We start from the raw sequence: 17,834 nt of genomic DNA, 5'->3' as shown, positions 1-17,834 counted from the left end.
TGAATAAATAGATAAAATCTTTAAAAAAAAGAAATCAGAGTGTTTTAAATTACACCTATAAAATATCATTCTGTAATTGTTAGATAAACAAAAATTTGACGAGTTATGAGAAGGATAAAATAGTAGCTTTCAATAGGATGCACAAAATAGAACATGAACAAATTGGAATTGAAACCAACCTTAGGCTATTTGCTCTTGTGGTTTACCCCATTAGAATGGGAAGTATCTGGGTCTTAGATTTGCTGATGATTTCAGTAAGAATCACCCTTTTCCATCCATACCTAAGACAGGTCTTTTCTAATGCCAAATGCCTTTTCAGTTCAATACTATATCTACTATTATATTTCATATCTCAGGAAGGAACTGTTTGAAAAAAGTCCCCTCACACTAGGAGAAGTGACAAAATAGCTGTGGCCTGAGTCAAGGCAGCATCACATTCAGGAACTCCGTGTTAGTCTTCCTTTTCAACAGTGTTACATCTAACACAGCATAAAGAAAATATTTTATATGCATGTTGGCCATGTCTATGTCTTCCTCTGTGAGATTTCTGTTCATGTCTTTTGCCCATTTCATGATTGGATTGTTTGTTTCTTTGGTGTTGAGTTTAATAAGTTCTTTATAGATCTTGGAAACTAGCCCTTTATCTGATAGGTCATTTGCAAATATCTTCTCCCATTCTGTAGGTTGTCTTTTAGTTTTGTTGACTGTATCCTTTGCTGTGCAAAAGCTTCTTATCTTGATGAAGTCCCAATAGTTCATTTTTGCTTTTGTTTCTTTTGTCTTCGTGGATGTATCTTGCAAGAAGTTACTATGGCCGAGTTCAAAAAGGGTGTTGCCTGTGTTCTTCTCTAGGATTTTGATGGAATCTTGTCTCACATTTAGATCTTTCATCCATTTTGAGTTTATCTTTGTGTATGGTGAAAGAGAGTGGTCTAGTTTCATTCTTCTGCATGTGGATGTCCAATTTTCCCAGCACCATTTATTGAAGAGACTGTCTTTCTTCCAATGGATAGTCTTTCCTCCTTTATCGAATATTAGTTGCCCATAAAGTTCAGGGTCCACTTCTGGATTCTCTATTCTGTTCCACTGATCTATGTGTCTGTTTTTGTGCCAGTACCACACTGTCTTGATGACCACAGCTTTGTAGTACAACCTGAAATCTGGCATTGTGATGCCCCCAGATATGGTTTTCTTTTTTAAAATTCCCCTGGCTATTCGGGGTCTTTTCTGATTCCACACAAATCTTAAAATAATTTGTTCTAACTCTCTGAAGAAAGTCCATGGTATTTTGATAGGGATTGCATTAAACGTGTATATTGCCCTGGGTAACATTGACATTTTCACAATATTAATTCTGCCAATCCATGAGCATGGAATATTTTTCCATCTCTTTGTGTCTTCCTCAATTTCTTTCAGAAGTGTTCTATAGTTTTTAGGGTATAGATCCTTTACATCTTTGGTGAGGTTTATTCCTAGGTATCTTATGCTTTTGGGTGCAATTGTAAATGGGATTGACTCCTTAATTTCTCTTTCTTCAGTCTCATTGTTAGTGTATAGAAATGCCACTGACTTCTGGGCATTGATTTTGTATCCTGCCACGCTACCGAATTGCTGTATGAGTTCTAGAAAATGCTCTGCATCACTTGCCATCAGGGAAATACAAATCAAAACTACAATGAGATACCACCTCACACCAGTGAGAATGGGGAAAATTAACAAGGCAGGAAACAACAAATGTTGGAGAGGATGCGGAGAAAAGGGAACCCTCTTACACTGTTGGTGGGAATGTGAACTGGTGCAGCCACTCTGGAAAACTGTGTGGAGGTTCCTCAAACAGTTAAAAATATACCTGCCCTACGACCCAGCAATTGCACTGTTGGGGATTTACCCCAAAGATACAAATGCAATGAAACGCCGGGACACCTGCACCCCGATGTTTCTAGCAGCAATGGCCACGATAGCCAAACTGTGGAAGGAGCCTCGGTGTCCAACGAAAGATGAATGGATAAAGAAGATGTGGTTTATGTATACAATGGAATATTACTCAGCTATTAGAAATGACAAATACCCACCATTTGCTTCAACGTGGATGGAACTGGAGGGTATTATGCTGAGTGAAGTAAGTCAGTCGGAGAAGGACAAACATTATATGTTCTCATTCATTTGGGGAATATAAATAATAGTGAAAGGGAAAATAAGGGAAGGGAGAAGAAATGTGTGGGAAATATCAGAAAGGGAGACAGAACGTAAAGACTGCTAACTCTGGGAAACGAACTAGGGGTGGTAGAAGGGGAGGAGGGCGGGGGGTGGGAGTGAATGGGTGACGGGCACTGGGTGTTATTCTGTATGTTAGTAAATTGAACACCAATAAAAAAAAAAAAAAAAAAAAAAAAAAAACAAAACAAAACAAAAAAACAAAAAAATAAATAAATAAATAAATAAAATCTTTAAAAAAAAAAAAATATTTTACCTGTTTATCCATCATTTTGGATTTTACCCAGAATGAAAAAATGTTAAGCAGAAAGGGATTCCAACTTCAGGTGTATTCAGGCCACAGACAGACTTTTTTTTTTTTTTTTTTTTATGTTTAGGAGCAACAAAGGAAATAAACAGCAAGTCAGAAATAGAGTGTTTTTGTTTCTGTCTCTGTAACTGACAAACTACATATTGTAGATGTAGAAGGCCAAGTCTTCACTTTTACTTCCTCATCATTAAAAGGGAGGTGAATGGCACAATGAACATCGTTCTAATTTAGTGAAGGAGACTAAATCAAATATAAAGAAAAAATAAATATTTTTTATATTTTATATACAAATATAAAGAAAAAATATTATGATATTAAGCTAAACAGTTATTAACCCAACCTGATTGTTGCATATGAACAGAATTTCAGGGTAAGTAAATGTTAAGATGATCTTTTCCATGTTATAGAAATAGCCCTGTTCTCAAAATCAGTTAATTAACTACTCTGGACAGTTTTTAACATTGAGGTGTTATCGATGCTAACCAAAAGAAATGTTAATCAATGAGTCAGATTTTCTACATTCTATAGTTTAGAATATTAATGAATGTATTTACAGCATAATTTTATTTTTGTAGGAGCTGTTCTAAGCTTTACATCATTTATCTTTTGTGTTGGCTATGTGAAGACCAGCCTGTGATGACCCTAATGGTCAGGAATAAAAATGCTTCTGATCTGAGGAGCATTCACACCAAGTCCATTTTCATAAATATTCCTTTCTTTAATAAAAGAATGTACCATGATGGGAAAAGATAAAGATGAAGAACAGAGACATAATTAATTATCTTTGGGCAGCCCAGGAGACTCAGCGGTTTAGCGCCACCTTCAGCCCAGGGCGTGATCCTGGAGTCCAGGGATCGAGTCCCACGTCGGGCTCCCTGCATGGAGCCTGCTTCTCCCTCTGCCTGTGTCTCTGCTTCTCAATCTCTCTCTCTCTCTCTCTCTCTGTGTGTGTGTGTGTCTCATAAATAAATAAATAAAATCTTTTAAAAATTATCTTTAAAACATTTGATATTCTGCTGAAGGTAAGTACCATGGCAGTGCATACAAACAAATATCAACTCACATTTTTAATGTGTTTAACATATAATAACCCAGGGCACCTGGGTGGCTCAGTGGGTTAAATGTCTTGCTTTTGGCTCAGGTCATGATCCCAGGGTCCTGGAATTGAGCCCTGCCTCCAGCTCCCTGCTTGCTCATCTGGGAGTCTGCTTCTCCCTCTTTCTCTGCCTCTCTCCCTGCTCTCTATGTCTGTCTCTCTCTTTCTCAAATAAATAAGTAAAATATTTTAAAAAATATATAGTAACTCACCACAATTTCACAACAACAATAGGAAATAGGAAGGAGACCTTTTTTATTTCTATTTTTGAGGTGTGGAAACTGATTCTGATAAATTGTGATTCACTGTTCTAAATAGTATGTCCTAAAGGTAAACTTAGTTATATTTCTTTTGACTCTGGAAATCAACTATGCTGTGCAGAGTCTTATGTCTAAGCTAGCCATCATAAAGTGAGAATTCATAAAAAAGATCAAAAAGACACAATTGTATAGGTAAAAACAGCAATTTGAAAAAGTACATGAAATACCACACAATCAAAATTCTTGATTGTGAGGGCACATCATTGTAGAATTTAAAGCAGAGAAAAGATATGTGAAAGCCCAGTTTAGGAAGATTAATCTAGCAGAACTATATCAAATACATTGAAATGAAAAGGCCTTCAAGAGAACAAGAAAATAATGTGGTCAATCTGGCATGAGATAAGAGTTTACCCCATGGCAGAGGCAAACTAATTAAGGTGAAAAGAAACAAAATTATATATATTTTAATCAGTAATATAATGGAATCAGGGAATTAATGTAAATAGGTTAAGAAAATGAGATAGGGATAAAATTATATCTGAAAATATTCAGTTGCTAAGGTGATATTTTAAAAATAATGCTTTAGTTATGTTTAAAATGCTTAATTATTTATCTTTTTTGTCCAAATAAAAGATATTAATGGACTGACAACAATGGCTCCCATCTAAAAAGTATCAAAGAGGAGAGTGGATGAGAAGATTATAAATAAAATTTCATTAAAGTCATATAAACAGAACAACAAAGGAGACCCTTTTAGCAAATGGGGCATGCTAGAGGTTAGTAAGCTGATGATTTGGTAAACAGGTTTTAAAAAAGGGAAAACAGTGGGATGCCTGGGTGACTCAGTGATTAAGATTGAGCATCAGGGCATGGATCCTTGGGGTCCTGGGATCGAGTCCTACATGAGGATCCCTGTGGAGAGCCTGCTTCTCCCTTCTGCCTGTGCCTCTGCCTCTCTCTCTGTGTCTCTCGTGAATACATAAATAAAATCTTTAAACAGAGGGAAAACAAAATCGTGTAATGGATACATGTACAATTTAATACTTGGAAGAGGTTACTTTTGTTGGATGAATGTATGAGTGAATTTCACTGATGTTTTTCAGTGTGTGTAGTTATTTTTTTCTTTTAATTGTAAAACATACAGATTTCCCATTCTAACCATTTTAAAGTGTGAATTGAGTGTGCAATTGTCACTGCCATATAATTCCAGAAACTTCTCATCACCCCAAAAGGAAAGCACCCATTAAACAGTCACTCTTCATTCTCTCCCCATATCCCCCATCATCCCAGGCAAACAACACTAAGCTGCTTTCTAGGCCTTTGGCTTTGTCTACTCTGAATATTTCATATAAAATAATCATACAATAAGCATGTGGCATTTTGTGTCTGGCTTCTCTCAATTAAGATACTTTCAAGGTTCATTCATTTTGTAACATTTTTGTATGGATATACCACTTTTTCAAGTCTTTCATTTTTTGAGTAAATTTTTGTATATAGTTTAAGATAAAGTCCAACTTCAATTTTCTGCTTGTGAATATTCAGTTGTCACAGCATCATTTGTTTAAGAAACTAGTCTTTCCCATTGAAAGGCCATGGCACCCTCTTGAGAAGCAATTGACCATAGATGTATGGATTTAATACTGGACTTTCAATTCTATTCCTTTTAGCTATGTCTATCCTTCACTAGTCCCACAGTGTTTTGATTACTGCAACCTTGTAGTAAATTTTGAAATCAGGAAATGTGAGTCTTCCAACTGTATTTTCTTTTGAGATTGTTTTGACAATTCAGTGTCCCTCATACCCCATGTGAATTTGAGAATAAGCTTTTCCATTTCTGCAAAATAGCCATCGGGATTTTGATAGAGATTGCATTCAATATGTAGATGACTTTGAGGAATATTGTCATTTTAATGATATTAAGTATTCCAATACATGAACACAAAATACCTTCCTATTTGTTTGTGTATTATTTAATTACTTTCACCAGCATTTTATAGTTTTCAGCATACAAATCTGGCAGCTTCTTAAATTTATCCCGAAGCATCTATTATTTTTGACTCAGTTGTAAATGGAATTATTTTCCTGATTTTCTTTTTGGATTGCTCATTGCTGCTGTATGGAAATACAACTGATTTTTGGTGTTGATCTTGTGTTTTGCAACTTTGTTGAACTTGTTTATCAGCTCCAAAAATTTTTAATTCTTTAGGACTTTCTATACACAAGATCATGTGATCTGTGAATATGAATTTACTTCTTCATTTCCTATTTCAATGCCATTTATTTTTTGCTCTTTGCTAATTGCTCTAACCAGAGCTATCAGTGAAAGTAGACATTCTTATCTTCTTCCTTGTCTTAGGGAAAAAAGCTTTCAGTTCTTCACTATTCAGTAAGATGTTAGCTGTGGGTTTTTCATAAATGTCCATTATCATAGTGAGGAAGTTTCCATCTATTCCTAATTTATTGAGTATTTATATCATGGATGGTATTAAATTTTCAAATGTATATTCTACAACAAATATTTATTGACAAATGTTTAGTTTGATTGAGGTGATCATGTGTTTTTTTCCCTTTATAAATGTGTTGTATTACATTGATTGATTTTCATGTTAAAACTCCCTTGCATCCCTAGGATAAAACACACATACACACACACATGCACACACACATTCATGGTGTACTATCTTTTTTAAAAAAATATTTTATTAATTATATGATAGAGAGCATGAATAGGGGAAGGGCAAAGAGAGAGGGAAGACCAGGCTCCCCACTGAGCAGGGAACCCAACCTATGGCTCAATCTCAGGACCTTGGGATCATGACCTGAGCCGAAGGCAAATGCTTAACCAACTGAGCCATTCAGGCACCCCTATGATGTATTATCTTTTAATGTGTTGTTGAATTGCTTTACTAATGCTTTGTTGAGAATTTTTGCATCCAAATTCATAAGGGATATTGGTCCATAGCTTTATTTCATTGTATTTTTGTCTGGCTTTAATATTTTGATATTAAGTAGTGCTAAACTCAGAATGAATGTGGATATATTTGCTCCTTTTCTGTTTTTTGGGTCAGAGAAGGATTGATATTAATTCTTAGAACCTGGGAAAGCCAAGGGGCACCTAGGTGGCTCGGTGGTTGAGCATCTGCCTTTGGCTCAGATTGTGATCCCGGGGTCCTAGGATGGAGTCCTGCATGGAGCCTGCTTCTCCCTCTGCCTATGTCCCTGCCACTCTCTCTCTCTATGTCTCTCATGAGTAAATAAATAAAAATCTCAAAAAAAAAAAAAAAAAAGAATGAAAGAGAGAAAGAAAGAACCTGGGAAAGCCAAGGAAATGAATTCATTCCTGTGGTCTCTAGAAGGAATGTAGCCCTGCTGATCAATTTTAGACTCCTAATTTCCAGAATTATAAGAGAATCAAGATGTGTCATATTAAGTCACTAAATCTGTGATAGATTGTTATAACATCAATAGAAAACTGATAGAGCAGATATTCTACTATATTTAAAAATAAGTAAATTCACCCTACTACTCAGCCAGTAACTTCTAGTATGTTTTCACTGGGAGTTTGGTACTTACTACATGCCTATCATCTATGAGCTATGAAATTACTTCCCTCCTTCAATCTCTTTTTATGTATCTTTTTAGTGTTATATGACCATAATTGTTCCCTGTTTTACTGTTAGACATATCCATACAACATATTAACAGGTAAGTATATAAATACTATATCTTGTTCTCCAAGAGGCTATATCTACAGCAAGTTATTTGAGAAGTATTGATTATGATGTCAGACTCCCTGAGCTTTAACCTGAGCCTCAGTACTTGTTTTCTGAATTTGGCAAATTTACTTAGCCTCTTCATGCCTCAGTTTTATAGCTAGTCAAATGAGAATAAAAATAATATTTGCTATAAAGGATTGTTCTTAGGATTATATCTTGACACATAGAACCTATTTAAGGAATGCTGCATTATTTTCTGTTATCTATGAAGACAAAATTGAAATTATTATAAATTCATTCATTTTTTAAAAAAGATTTTATGTCCTTATTTGAAAGGGAGAGAGAGAGAAAACACACGAGTGAGAGGGACAGAGAGGGAAGTAGAAGCAGACTCTCCCCACCCTCAACGTGGAGCCCAGCCCCAGGACCCTGAGATCATGACCTGAGCTGAAGGCAGACACTAAACCACAGAGCTACCCAGGTGCCCCTAAATTCATTCATTTTATTTTTGCAATAAAAAATTTAGTTTATAAACAGGAAACAATTTAGTAGAGTGTAAAGAATATGGAAGTAAGGAGTTTTATCTGATTTGTTCACTGATCTATCCTTAGTGATATAAGCAGTTTCTGGAATGTAGTCAATACCTCACAGATATAAGTCCAATTAATATTTCAACATATACATACCATATTAGCCACAACATACACTTGTGCATTGCTGAGCTTTTATAATCATATCCCCTGGGAAAATGAATAAAGGTAACCTCATTTAAAATGGCATAAGGGGATGCCTAGGTGGCTCAGCTGTTGAGCTTTTGCCTTCAGCTCAGGGCTTGATACTGGAGTCCTGGGATCGAGTTCCACATCAGGCTCCCAGCATGGAGCCTGCTTCTCCCTCTCCCTGTGTCTCTGCCTCTCTCTTTTTGTGTGTCATAAATTTATTTATTCATAAATGAATAAATAAAATCTTAAAAAAATGGCATCAGAAAGCCCTGAAGAGGGTGCTCTCACACATGTACCACTCCTTGCAATCTGCCTCACCAGCAAGAAAGAAGAGAATTTTTATCTTGAAAAGGCAGGACATTTTTCACATAGCAAATTTATTTCCTGCTTTTAAGAAAAATATCTCTCCCTGCCCCAGCAATAGCACACCACTCACAGCCATTGAGAAACCCCTCCAAATCACTCATTTCATAAAAAATTTTGTGAAAATATTCATTATTTAATTTTATATTTCATAAAATCTCCTACTTACACCATGAGCCAGGTCCTCAAAGCGGAGCTTCTATTCCCCAGTCTGGTAAGTTTAGTGATTTACTCACACCCTTACCTTCAGCTTATTCCAGGACCAGTGCTAGGTGCAAAAGATAAAATAATGAAATAATAGGAAAAGGCTCTGTTAGACCTGCTACCTAGGTTCCCTGTAAAGCTTACGATATTTGTTCCGAAGTTTTATTGAGGCTCAACTAATAATCACTTATCAAGATGATAGTTTGGTGTAACCTATAATAAAAACATTAATCGTGATAAGAACATCTTCTGAATCGTTCTTACAGAGGATGACTGCAGCAAAAATTAGACAAAATATTAACTTACCTCCCTAACTCTAAAAAGAATGAAACTAAATATATTTAAATAGATTTTATGGTCAATTCTAATAAATGGAAGTACTTGAAAGCTTTTATCCATTATCCCTTTTTTGCATATTGTATCTATATTATATTATATTGTATCTTGTCTTTTATCTTGTTTAAATGTTAAATTTCCTCATATTCCTTTGGAAAACTATGACTATATATATTTACTTTACTTATATTTGTGTATGTATTTCTGCATATGTGTGTGTATAATATGTGTATATATTTTATGTATACAAGTGTGAATATTTTTATGTTTGTATACATATATGCATTTTATATATTTTTGTATCTATGTGACCTAATTATATCTATCTATCTATGATAGAAGAATTATTAATGTCCTGCCTGGATTTTATTTGTCTTAATTATGCTATTTGTTGTAACATTAGTGTAACATGGTAAAATTTTAGGTGACGTTTGAAACCAAAAATAGATTGATACATTTATATTGTAAAATGCATGGCACTCTACCAAATATATATGTATTTGACTTTATCTGTTTACTTTTTAAGTGTTTTTCAGGTCATTTTGATATAGAGAAATTCAAAAGAAAAAATGTTAAAACTGTACAATTACAATGTAAAAAGCAATTCAGACTTTAAAAAATAGTAGTATTATAAGACAGGAAATTCATCAGTTTGCTGAAGGTGAAAAGCATTAAGCTGAATAATGGCAATTTTTAAATATTGTGGTAGTAATTTAGGAATAAACAGACTAATTATAATCTTGGTCACAAAGATATATTTTATCATTGTAACATAATGGGACAAGCATTAATTATGTTTTTTAGTAGTTTTAAAATGTCCATTAAAGTCCGACACATAAGCAGAAGTATATAACACTGAATACTTCTTATGAAAATAAATCATTAGGGCAGCTGAGTGGCTCAGTCGGTTAAACATCTGCCTTTGGCTCATGTCATGATCTCAGGGTCTAAACACCCTGCTCAGAGAGGAGTTTGCTTTTCCCTCTCCTTCTGTCCCTCCCCCTTGCTCATGCTCACTCTCATTTTTCCATGCTCATTCTCCCAAAATAAATAAATAAAATCTTAAAAAGAAAAAAAGGAAAAGAAATCATTAGAAAAATTTGGTCAAGTGAAACAAAGAAATCTGACATTCAAAGGTTCCCTGTTAAATCAGCCTATTCCTTAAAAATAAGGGTACATTTTAACAATGTCTCAATTGAGCAAATAAATTTGCTCAAATTCTAATCTTAAGAGAACCATGATGATAAAATATGTATTAAACGTTATTTTTGCCTTATTAAATCCTATATTAATCACTGATCTAAAATTAGAAAAGGAACAAACATTATTGTTAAGAAGTTTAAACATGCATAAAATTTGTTTTTATGCCATTAAATTAGACAAGATTAAGTGTCATGTTTATTTAAACATTGAATAAGCTGAAATAATTACAGAGTGCTTGCTAAAAGCTTCGGACTGCTTTTCAAGTTAAGAATGATTTTGCCTGTTTGTAAGATGAATTTGGCTTTTACTTTTTTTTTCAACAATCGCTAAAGCCAAGTTTAAAAAGTGAATGAATTAAAGTGCAGATAGGACAAAATATTACAAAGTCAACACAGCAATTCTTTTAATATAGAGACCTCACTTATCTGAAAAAGAATTGAGGGAATTGAAAACATTAGTATTAAAAAAGTCTAAACTAATAATAGAATACAGATATTCAGAGTTGAAGCATCTTTTTAAAAGAAATAGAATCATTCAAAATAGAAAGCATTGTTATAGCTATGTAGGATATTGGGATCTGTAAGAAAGCTTATGAAATATGCCCACACTGATTTAAAAAAAAAAAAAAAACATTTTCATTTTATTGTCTTCAGAAAGTAGGAAGTTGGTGGAATACCAACTCTCCCCAGCCATTTGGGGACATCTCATGTAGTCATTAAGTAAATGCCTCAAAGAACGTACACAGCCCTCTGCAGTAACGGATAAAAGATCCCGAATAACAAAGCACATTTTTAAATATTCTTACACTGAAAATTATATTCCCTAATCATTATATTTTAAGCTTGTTTCTTGTTTGATTTATCTTGAAAAATAAGTAAAAACCAGTACTATCTTATTCTCTAGTTTATTCTATTCTACCTTTTATCTTATTTTTTTTCCTTTTACCTCATTCTATCTCCAATTTGATGACACCAGTTTCTTTAATCATTCTCCAAAGATTATTGCTTCCAAAATTGTTCATTTGGAAGTCATATCATGAAAGTATTTTTTGAGTTATAATATTTTGAGTTTTATCTGTGGTGTTCAGAATTTTTTTTAAGTTTATTTATTTTAGGGATGCCTGGGTGGCTCCATCGTTGACCATCTGCCTTTGGCCCAGGTCATGATGCCAAGCATCCTGGGATGGAGTCCCGCATCAGGCTTCCAATGGGGAGCCTGCTTCTCTCCCTCTGCCTGTATCTCTGCCTCTCTTTCTGTATCTTTCATGAATAAATTAATAAAACAATGTTTAAGTTTATTTATATTAGAGAGAGAATGTGTGTGTGGAGCTAGGGAGGAGCTGAGAAAGAGGGAGAGAAAGAATCTCAAGCAGATTCCTGGCTGAGCATGGGCCCAAAGTGTGCCTGGATCCCACAGCCCTGAAAGCATGAAATGTGCCAAAATCAAGAGTGGGACACTTAGAGTGAGCCACCCAGGTGCCCCTGTGGTGTTTAGAGTTTTGATATTCTTTCATTTTCTTGCCAGGAACTAATATTACCCTTAATTTACCATGAGTCTTATCAGCAAATCCAGTCCCCAGTGAAGAATATCAGACCCAGCACTTTCTCAAGGTAAGTTGTTGTTCTAAAGGATTAACACATCCACTTTATTCTAGAATTTTTATTATTTTTTGATTGTTGCAAAACCTATCCAAACTTTTGATATATTGACATAAACATGATTGTGCACATAAATGTGATAAGATATAACATGTTTTCTTGGTGCTTTTTCATAGGATATTAATAAAGTAGAAGAAAATCTTATTACCAGTTCTTGTCCATGATTCTTAATGTTTGAGTAAAAGAAAATATTTTAGGAATGCTCTGCCATGTCTTTGGCAAAGACTGAAGTATTACTAATCCATGTATGTCTTAAGTAATGTGAGATCAAGATATTTGTTTCCAACTGTCTGTTAACTCTCCTAAAAAGGGTAGCATTTCTAATAACTCTTTTCTCATCAAATCTTTTTTTTGCTAATCTTAATCCTATTTTAATATTCTAATGATTTAGAAAAATCATTAGGAAACATTTTAAAAATTAAATTGGGGGCTGCCCGGGAGGCTCAGCGGTTTAGTGCTGCCTTTGGCCCAGGCCGTGGTCCTGGAGACCCGAGATCGAGTCCCACATCCGGCTCCCTGCAAGGAGCCTGCTTCTCCCTCTGCCTGTGTCTCTGCCTCTCTCTCTCTATATATATATCTGTATATCTCTCATGAATAAATAAATAAAATCTTTAAAAAATAAAAATTAAAAAAATAAAAATTAAATTGGTATCATTCATTGGGTGCTGAAGGAAACAGAGTTGATAAAGCACCACTGCTTAAATGTTAATATCAGCCTCAGTGTCCCATGTTTGCTTTGGTTAGCATGAACATAAAAATTCTTCACGCAAGTAAAATTCTTCTTTTGAGTAAATTCAATGACTGTTTCACTGCATAAATACTTTAATATTCCTACATTTTTTTGGTCTGTCTATCCAGCTTAATTATGATCTGAGGAGATGTTATATAACTGAGAATTTTTGTTTAATGGTACATAATTTGGATAAGGGTGTTGTTTTCTTTTGCTTCGCAGTTGGGAGGATTTTCATTAATGAAAGATTCTCATTTTATTTTTTCTTTTTATAGTAGTGGTTTATGGATGTTTTCTTCTATTTTCTCTTCATTTTGTAATGTGTTATTTTTATGGATCGGCAGTAACACTTAAATGCAGACAGGATGAGAGTTACCAAGTTTCATCTCTATTCTTATATCACCCCTCATTCTATAACCATTGAAACCATTATTATAGAATGTTTTATGAAATATACCAAATCTCTTTCATATAAATGATGCTTTTTATTAGTGGAAAGGCATTACTTTATAAACCATAATAAACAAATAGTACTTTATACAAAATAAAATGCTCTATATACTCCTAAAATGTATATCTAGAAAATAAATAATCGAGTTCAATTTTATACATCTTAAAAGGTAATAATTATAAGAATACATGACTAAATAAAAACCCTAAATACATACTTTATAATTATTATATGAACAAATCTTTTTGTTTTATATTTATATAAATAACCCAATAGATAATATAAAGTATAAACTTCCTTAGTTTTTTCCCAGATAACATTAGAATCTCAAGTCTGTCCTGGTATTGTATTGGTATAATATGTGCCTAGTAACTTACATAGAAGAGAAAGAATCTGAGCATCAACTTACTCATTAATGTCTAAGCATTTATTTTTAGCATATTATATTCCAGACATGGTATAATCAATACAGGGATGACTAAATCATAAATCTTGCTAAATGAGTTAATACTTCTATAGTCAAAACTACGAAATGCTTCTAGATTCATTCAAAAATTTAAATACAATCTGCATTTTTAAAAAGATAACTGAAGTATATTATACTAGTTATATAGAAAAGAACGCAGTCAAGGAAGTATGGGCTATACTAGCAACCTGAAAGATATTTAGTCACATTTTTTGGAAGTCAGGTTAAGGGTAGCTATGATTTACTGAAAACTCTCTATCAATTTTTAAATTAGTGGTCGGGTACTATCAATCTTCTATGTTCATCCATTTATTTTTAGCCATCCAAACATATTTAGGAAAAACATATTATATGGCAAGCAAACTGCTAGAGGCTGATAGTAAACAAGCATAACTCTTTCACTCTTTCTCTTTCTCTTGCTCTAATTGGCAATCTAATAATAATATAGTGTGGTAAGAGTTATAAAAGATACATGCATAGAGCAATGTGCTGATAGGACTGGCATATTTTATTCAGAGGGAGACTTAGCTATGCCAAATCATGAGCTAAATCATGACTGAAAAGCAGGAACTAATCTAGGCAGATGGAAAGGTGACAAAATGTATGACATTCGAAAGAGAGGGGAGAAGTTCAAAAGATGGAAGTATGAAAGAACATGACAGCTTCAGGGAATTACAATTATTTTTGCATGCTTTAAGGGTAGGGCACGGATGATTTAGCAGATCTTGATACTTCTTCAAGGATGCTTAGCTGTGCTTACTTTGATTGCCACCAGTGCTTCGTATTTATCTTTCATAGGTAATTTTACTTCAGGAAATTCATTGTCATCCCCTAAAACTACATCTTGTTTGGAGCCACCCTTTGCCAGTGCCCCAAATTTTCACTTTGTCATTCAGGATGTCTATTTAGTTTATTAGTTTGTCCTTCTAAATGACAGAATGTGCAGAGATCTTAGAAAATGATGGTCTTAATTGGTCACAGATAGTTTTGTTACATCATAATTTCTAGAACATTAAACCCCTTCTTGAAATGTCTATGTATATCTGAAAATAATGATTCATTTATCCTTTCATACCAAAATGAAAAAGGTCAACTTTTTTGAAGGCACAAGACAAATCAAAGTACTCAATTATGATGTGTTCAATATGACCTCCATATACCAACTTTTTTTTCTTTCTCTCTTTTTAAAATTTTTAAACTCTTTTATATGAATATTAAAGACTGAACCATAGGCTAGTCAAAATGATAATATACTTACTATTATTATGTCTCATTGAATCTGCACAGAAAACCTATAGATGGATAATAATATTTAATGAATGGAGAAATTGAGACTTCAAAAGGACAAGTGACTTTGATGATGTCAAACATCAAACCCAACTCTCTTTGATGGCAAAGGCAATTTCATTTCTACTATTATTACATGTTTTTTACTATTTTTCTAAAAACCCTATTGCAACATATGTCTTACAAACAGGAGTTTAGTTTTTTTCTTTACTTGACTAGATTATATCATTTAGTCTTAACAATATCTAATTGTTTCTCTTGTAAATCTGATCTAAAATAAGAAAGACATTCTGGAAACTAATTATCTTAAACTCTGGGCAATAAAGTTTCAGAGGCCATGATTCTGGTAAATCTAGATATTACTTTATAATTTGAACTTGGTAAAAAAAAATAATAATAATAATTTGAACTTGGTGAGTTAGAGAAAAGATTTTTTTCCCCTGTAATCACTTACTTCATCTATGCTCTGTGGAACATTCAATTCCCTTTCTTTATTTAAAAATTTTTTTTATTTTTAAAGATTTTATTTATTTATTAGAGACAGAGAGAGAGAGAGAGGCAGAGGGAGAAGCAGGCTTCATGCAGAGAGCCTGATGCGGGTCTCGATTCTGGGTCTCCAGGATCATGCCCTGGGCTGAAGGTGGCGCTAAACCGCTAAGCCACCCAGGCTGCCCCAATTCCCTTTCTTTAATAGTGTTCCAGATATGTTATTCCTTCCTCTCCATCCATTCTTCACCTTTGCCCCACACTGATCTCTTCTCAAGGATTTGACTTGTATAGGCTACATAGTGAGATCTCTTGACCTACAGCTTCCAGTCTGGCTGGATTTTGGGAAACTAAGTAGGAGAACAGAGGTAGGAGAATGAGAATTAGGTCCATGCACTTATTTTCCGACTCACTCTTGACTGATGGTCACAGTTGTTCTTTTTTTTTTTTTTTTTTTTTTTTTGGTCACAGTTGTTCTTAAGTGGACTCTCCATAGGATTCTTCTGCTAGTTCTAGTAGCCATGCTCTCCCTCTACCCTTCATGTTTGAGTTACTAACAACTTTGCTGTTATTAATCCAGACTATTGCACTATCCTGGTATCCTGGTGTCTTTTTTTTTTTTTATTTTTACAACTTGTCCATGCTGTTGATAATTATATAATTAAATTCTCCAGAAATTATACTAAAATGAGTGTGCCATCATTTTTCTCTTAGGACCTGACTGATAAAAATAAGTTGTCAGAAGATCTCACAACTTTCTGACATTTCATACTTTAAAATAGTTCCTGTTATTCTGTTAACTCCAGCTCTTTTCTCCTTAAACATGTTAGATGGGAAAGAGGCTAAAGAAAAAGGACAAGTATTCTCCATTGGTGTCATAGTTTACTCTTGGGTTGACTGTTTCCCCATGCCAACTGGCTGCTACAGGTGCCGTCTACATACTGGCTCCAGTAGTGCAAATGTGGAAAGAGATCTTCCCTGGCTGCAACTCTTAACAACCCACATCATTTTAACCAACTGGTCCAAACCCTCTTGTTGCTGTGATTCTCATCCAGCAGGTTTCTCAATCTCTAAATGTTTAGTTGAAGCTCTCCCTATCTCTACCCTTTATTTGATTTGCTTGTGTATGTGGGGAAAAATACTCAAACATTATGGTAATGGCTTATGAGCAAAGATTGTTTCTTTTGCTTCAAGCTTTGGTATATGAGGCCTAAAGAAGTAGATATAGACTCACTGGCTGGGAAGACTTTAAAGTCCTGAAAAGATATCCTTCCAGATTATTTTCAGGTTTTCTTTTTCTTTTCCTCTTATTTTTAGAATATGAGATATTTAAAACCATGTGTTTTTACTATGGATCATATTTTGTTGTGGATGCAATAGGAAAAGTTCCCCTTATTATACAGTTATATTTACAAAAAATGAATATACCATTCATTGACACCCTTGCAAGAAGTATTTATGAAAAGAAAGACACATGTACTTCTTTCCAATGAAAAAGTACATAAAAATGATATGTGATAGTCCCTTCAGTGTTCAATCAAATGGCTGAGGACAAAGTTTTATAGCAACATTAGTAGTTTGATATGAGTGATGGGTATACAAGAGATTATTAAACTTTCTAAAAAATATATTTGGAAGTTTTAATAATGAATGGTTTTATAAGTATTAAAAGTTCAAAACAAATGCATCTATCACCACAAACTGTAGATCCAAAATCCACATTGGTGGTCCTCTTTCTACCACAGTTAAACTTCAAACTCTAATTGATCTAGCCTTTGCCTGACTTACCACAGTCCCTCTCCTTCATTATGCTCCCGCTTTATTGGTGATTCTTTTTTTTTTAAATATTTTATTTATTTTTTCATGAAAGACACACAGAGAGAGGCAGAGACATAGAGGAAGAACCAGGCTTCCTGCAGGGAGCCTGATATGGAACTCAATCTCAGGAACCCAGGATCTTGACCTGAGCCAAAGACTCAGACTTGAGCTCAACCACTGAGCTACCCAGGCACCCCTATACTAGTAATTCTTTTAGGTTCATGACACAGCCAACTTCTTTCTTCCTGAGATAATTTGCCATACTTGGAACTCCTTACCAATAACATTCTTATTCCCATTCCTTATGCAACTGTTCCCTTGTCACTCTTCAGATTTCATCCTAAGTAGTACCTTTTCACAATGGTTTTTTGTGATCAATATATCCCAAAAAAGCTCAAGTAATTCTCTCTCAGAGCATCCTGTTTGCTCCCTCTATAATCTTTACTACTGCTTCTAATACTACAAAGCCAGATCTTTCAATGTATTAACGTTCTCAATATATTTTATTCAACTA

Source organism: Canis lupus, chromosome 22 (genome assembly GCF_011100685.1).
Source record: "Canis lupus familiaris isolate Mischka breed German Shepherd chromosome 22, alternate assembly UU_Cfam_GSD_1.0, whole genome shotgun sequence".
NCBI classification, from domain to species: domain Eukaryota; kingdom Metazoa; phylum Chordata; class Mammalia; order Carnivora; family Canidae; genus Canis; species Canis lupus.
Note: the sequence above shows the minus strand (reverse complement) of the source record.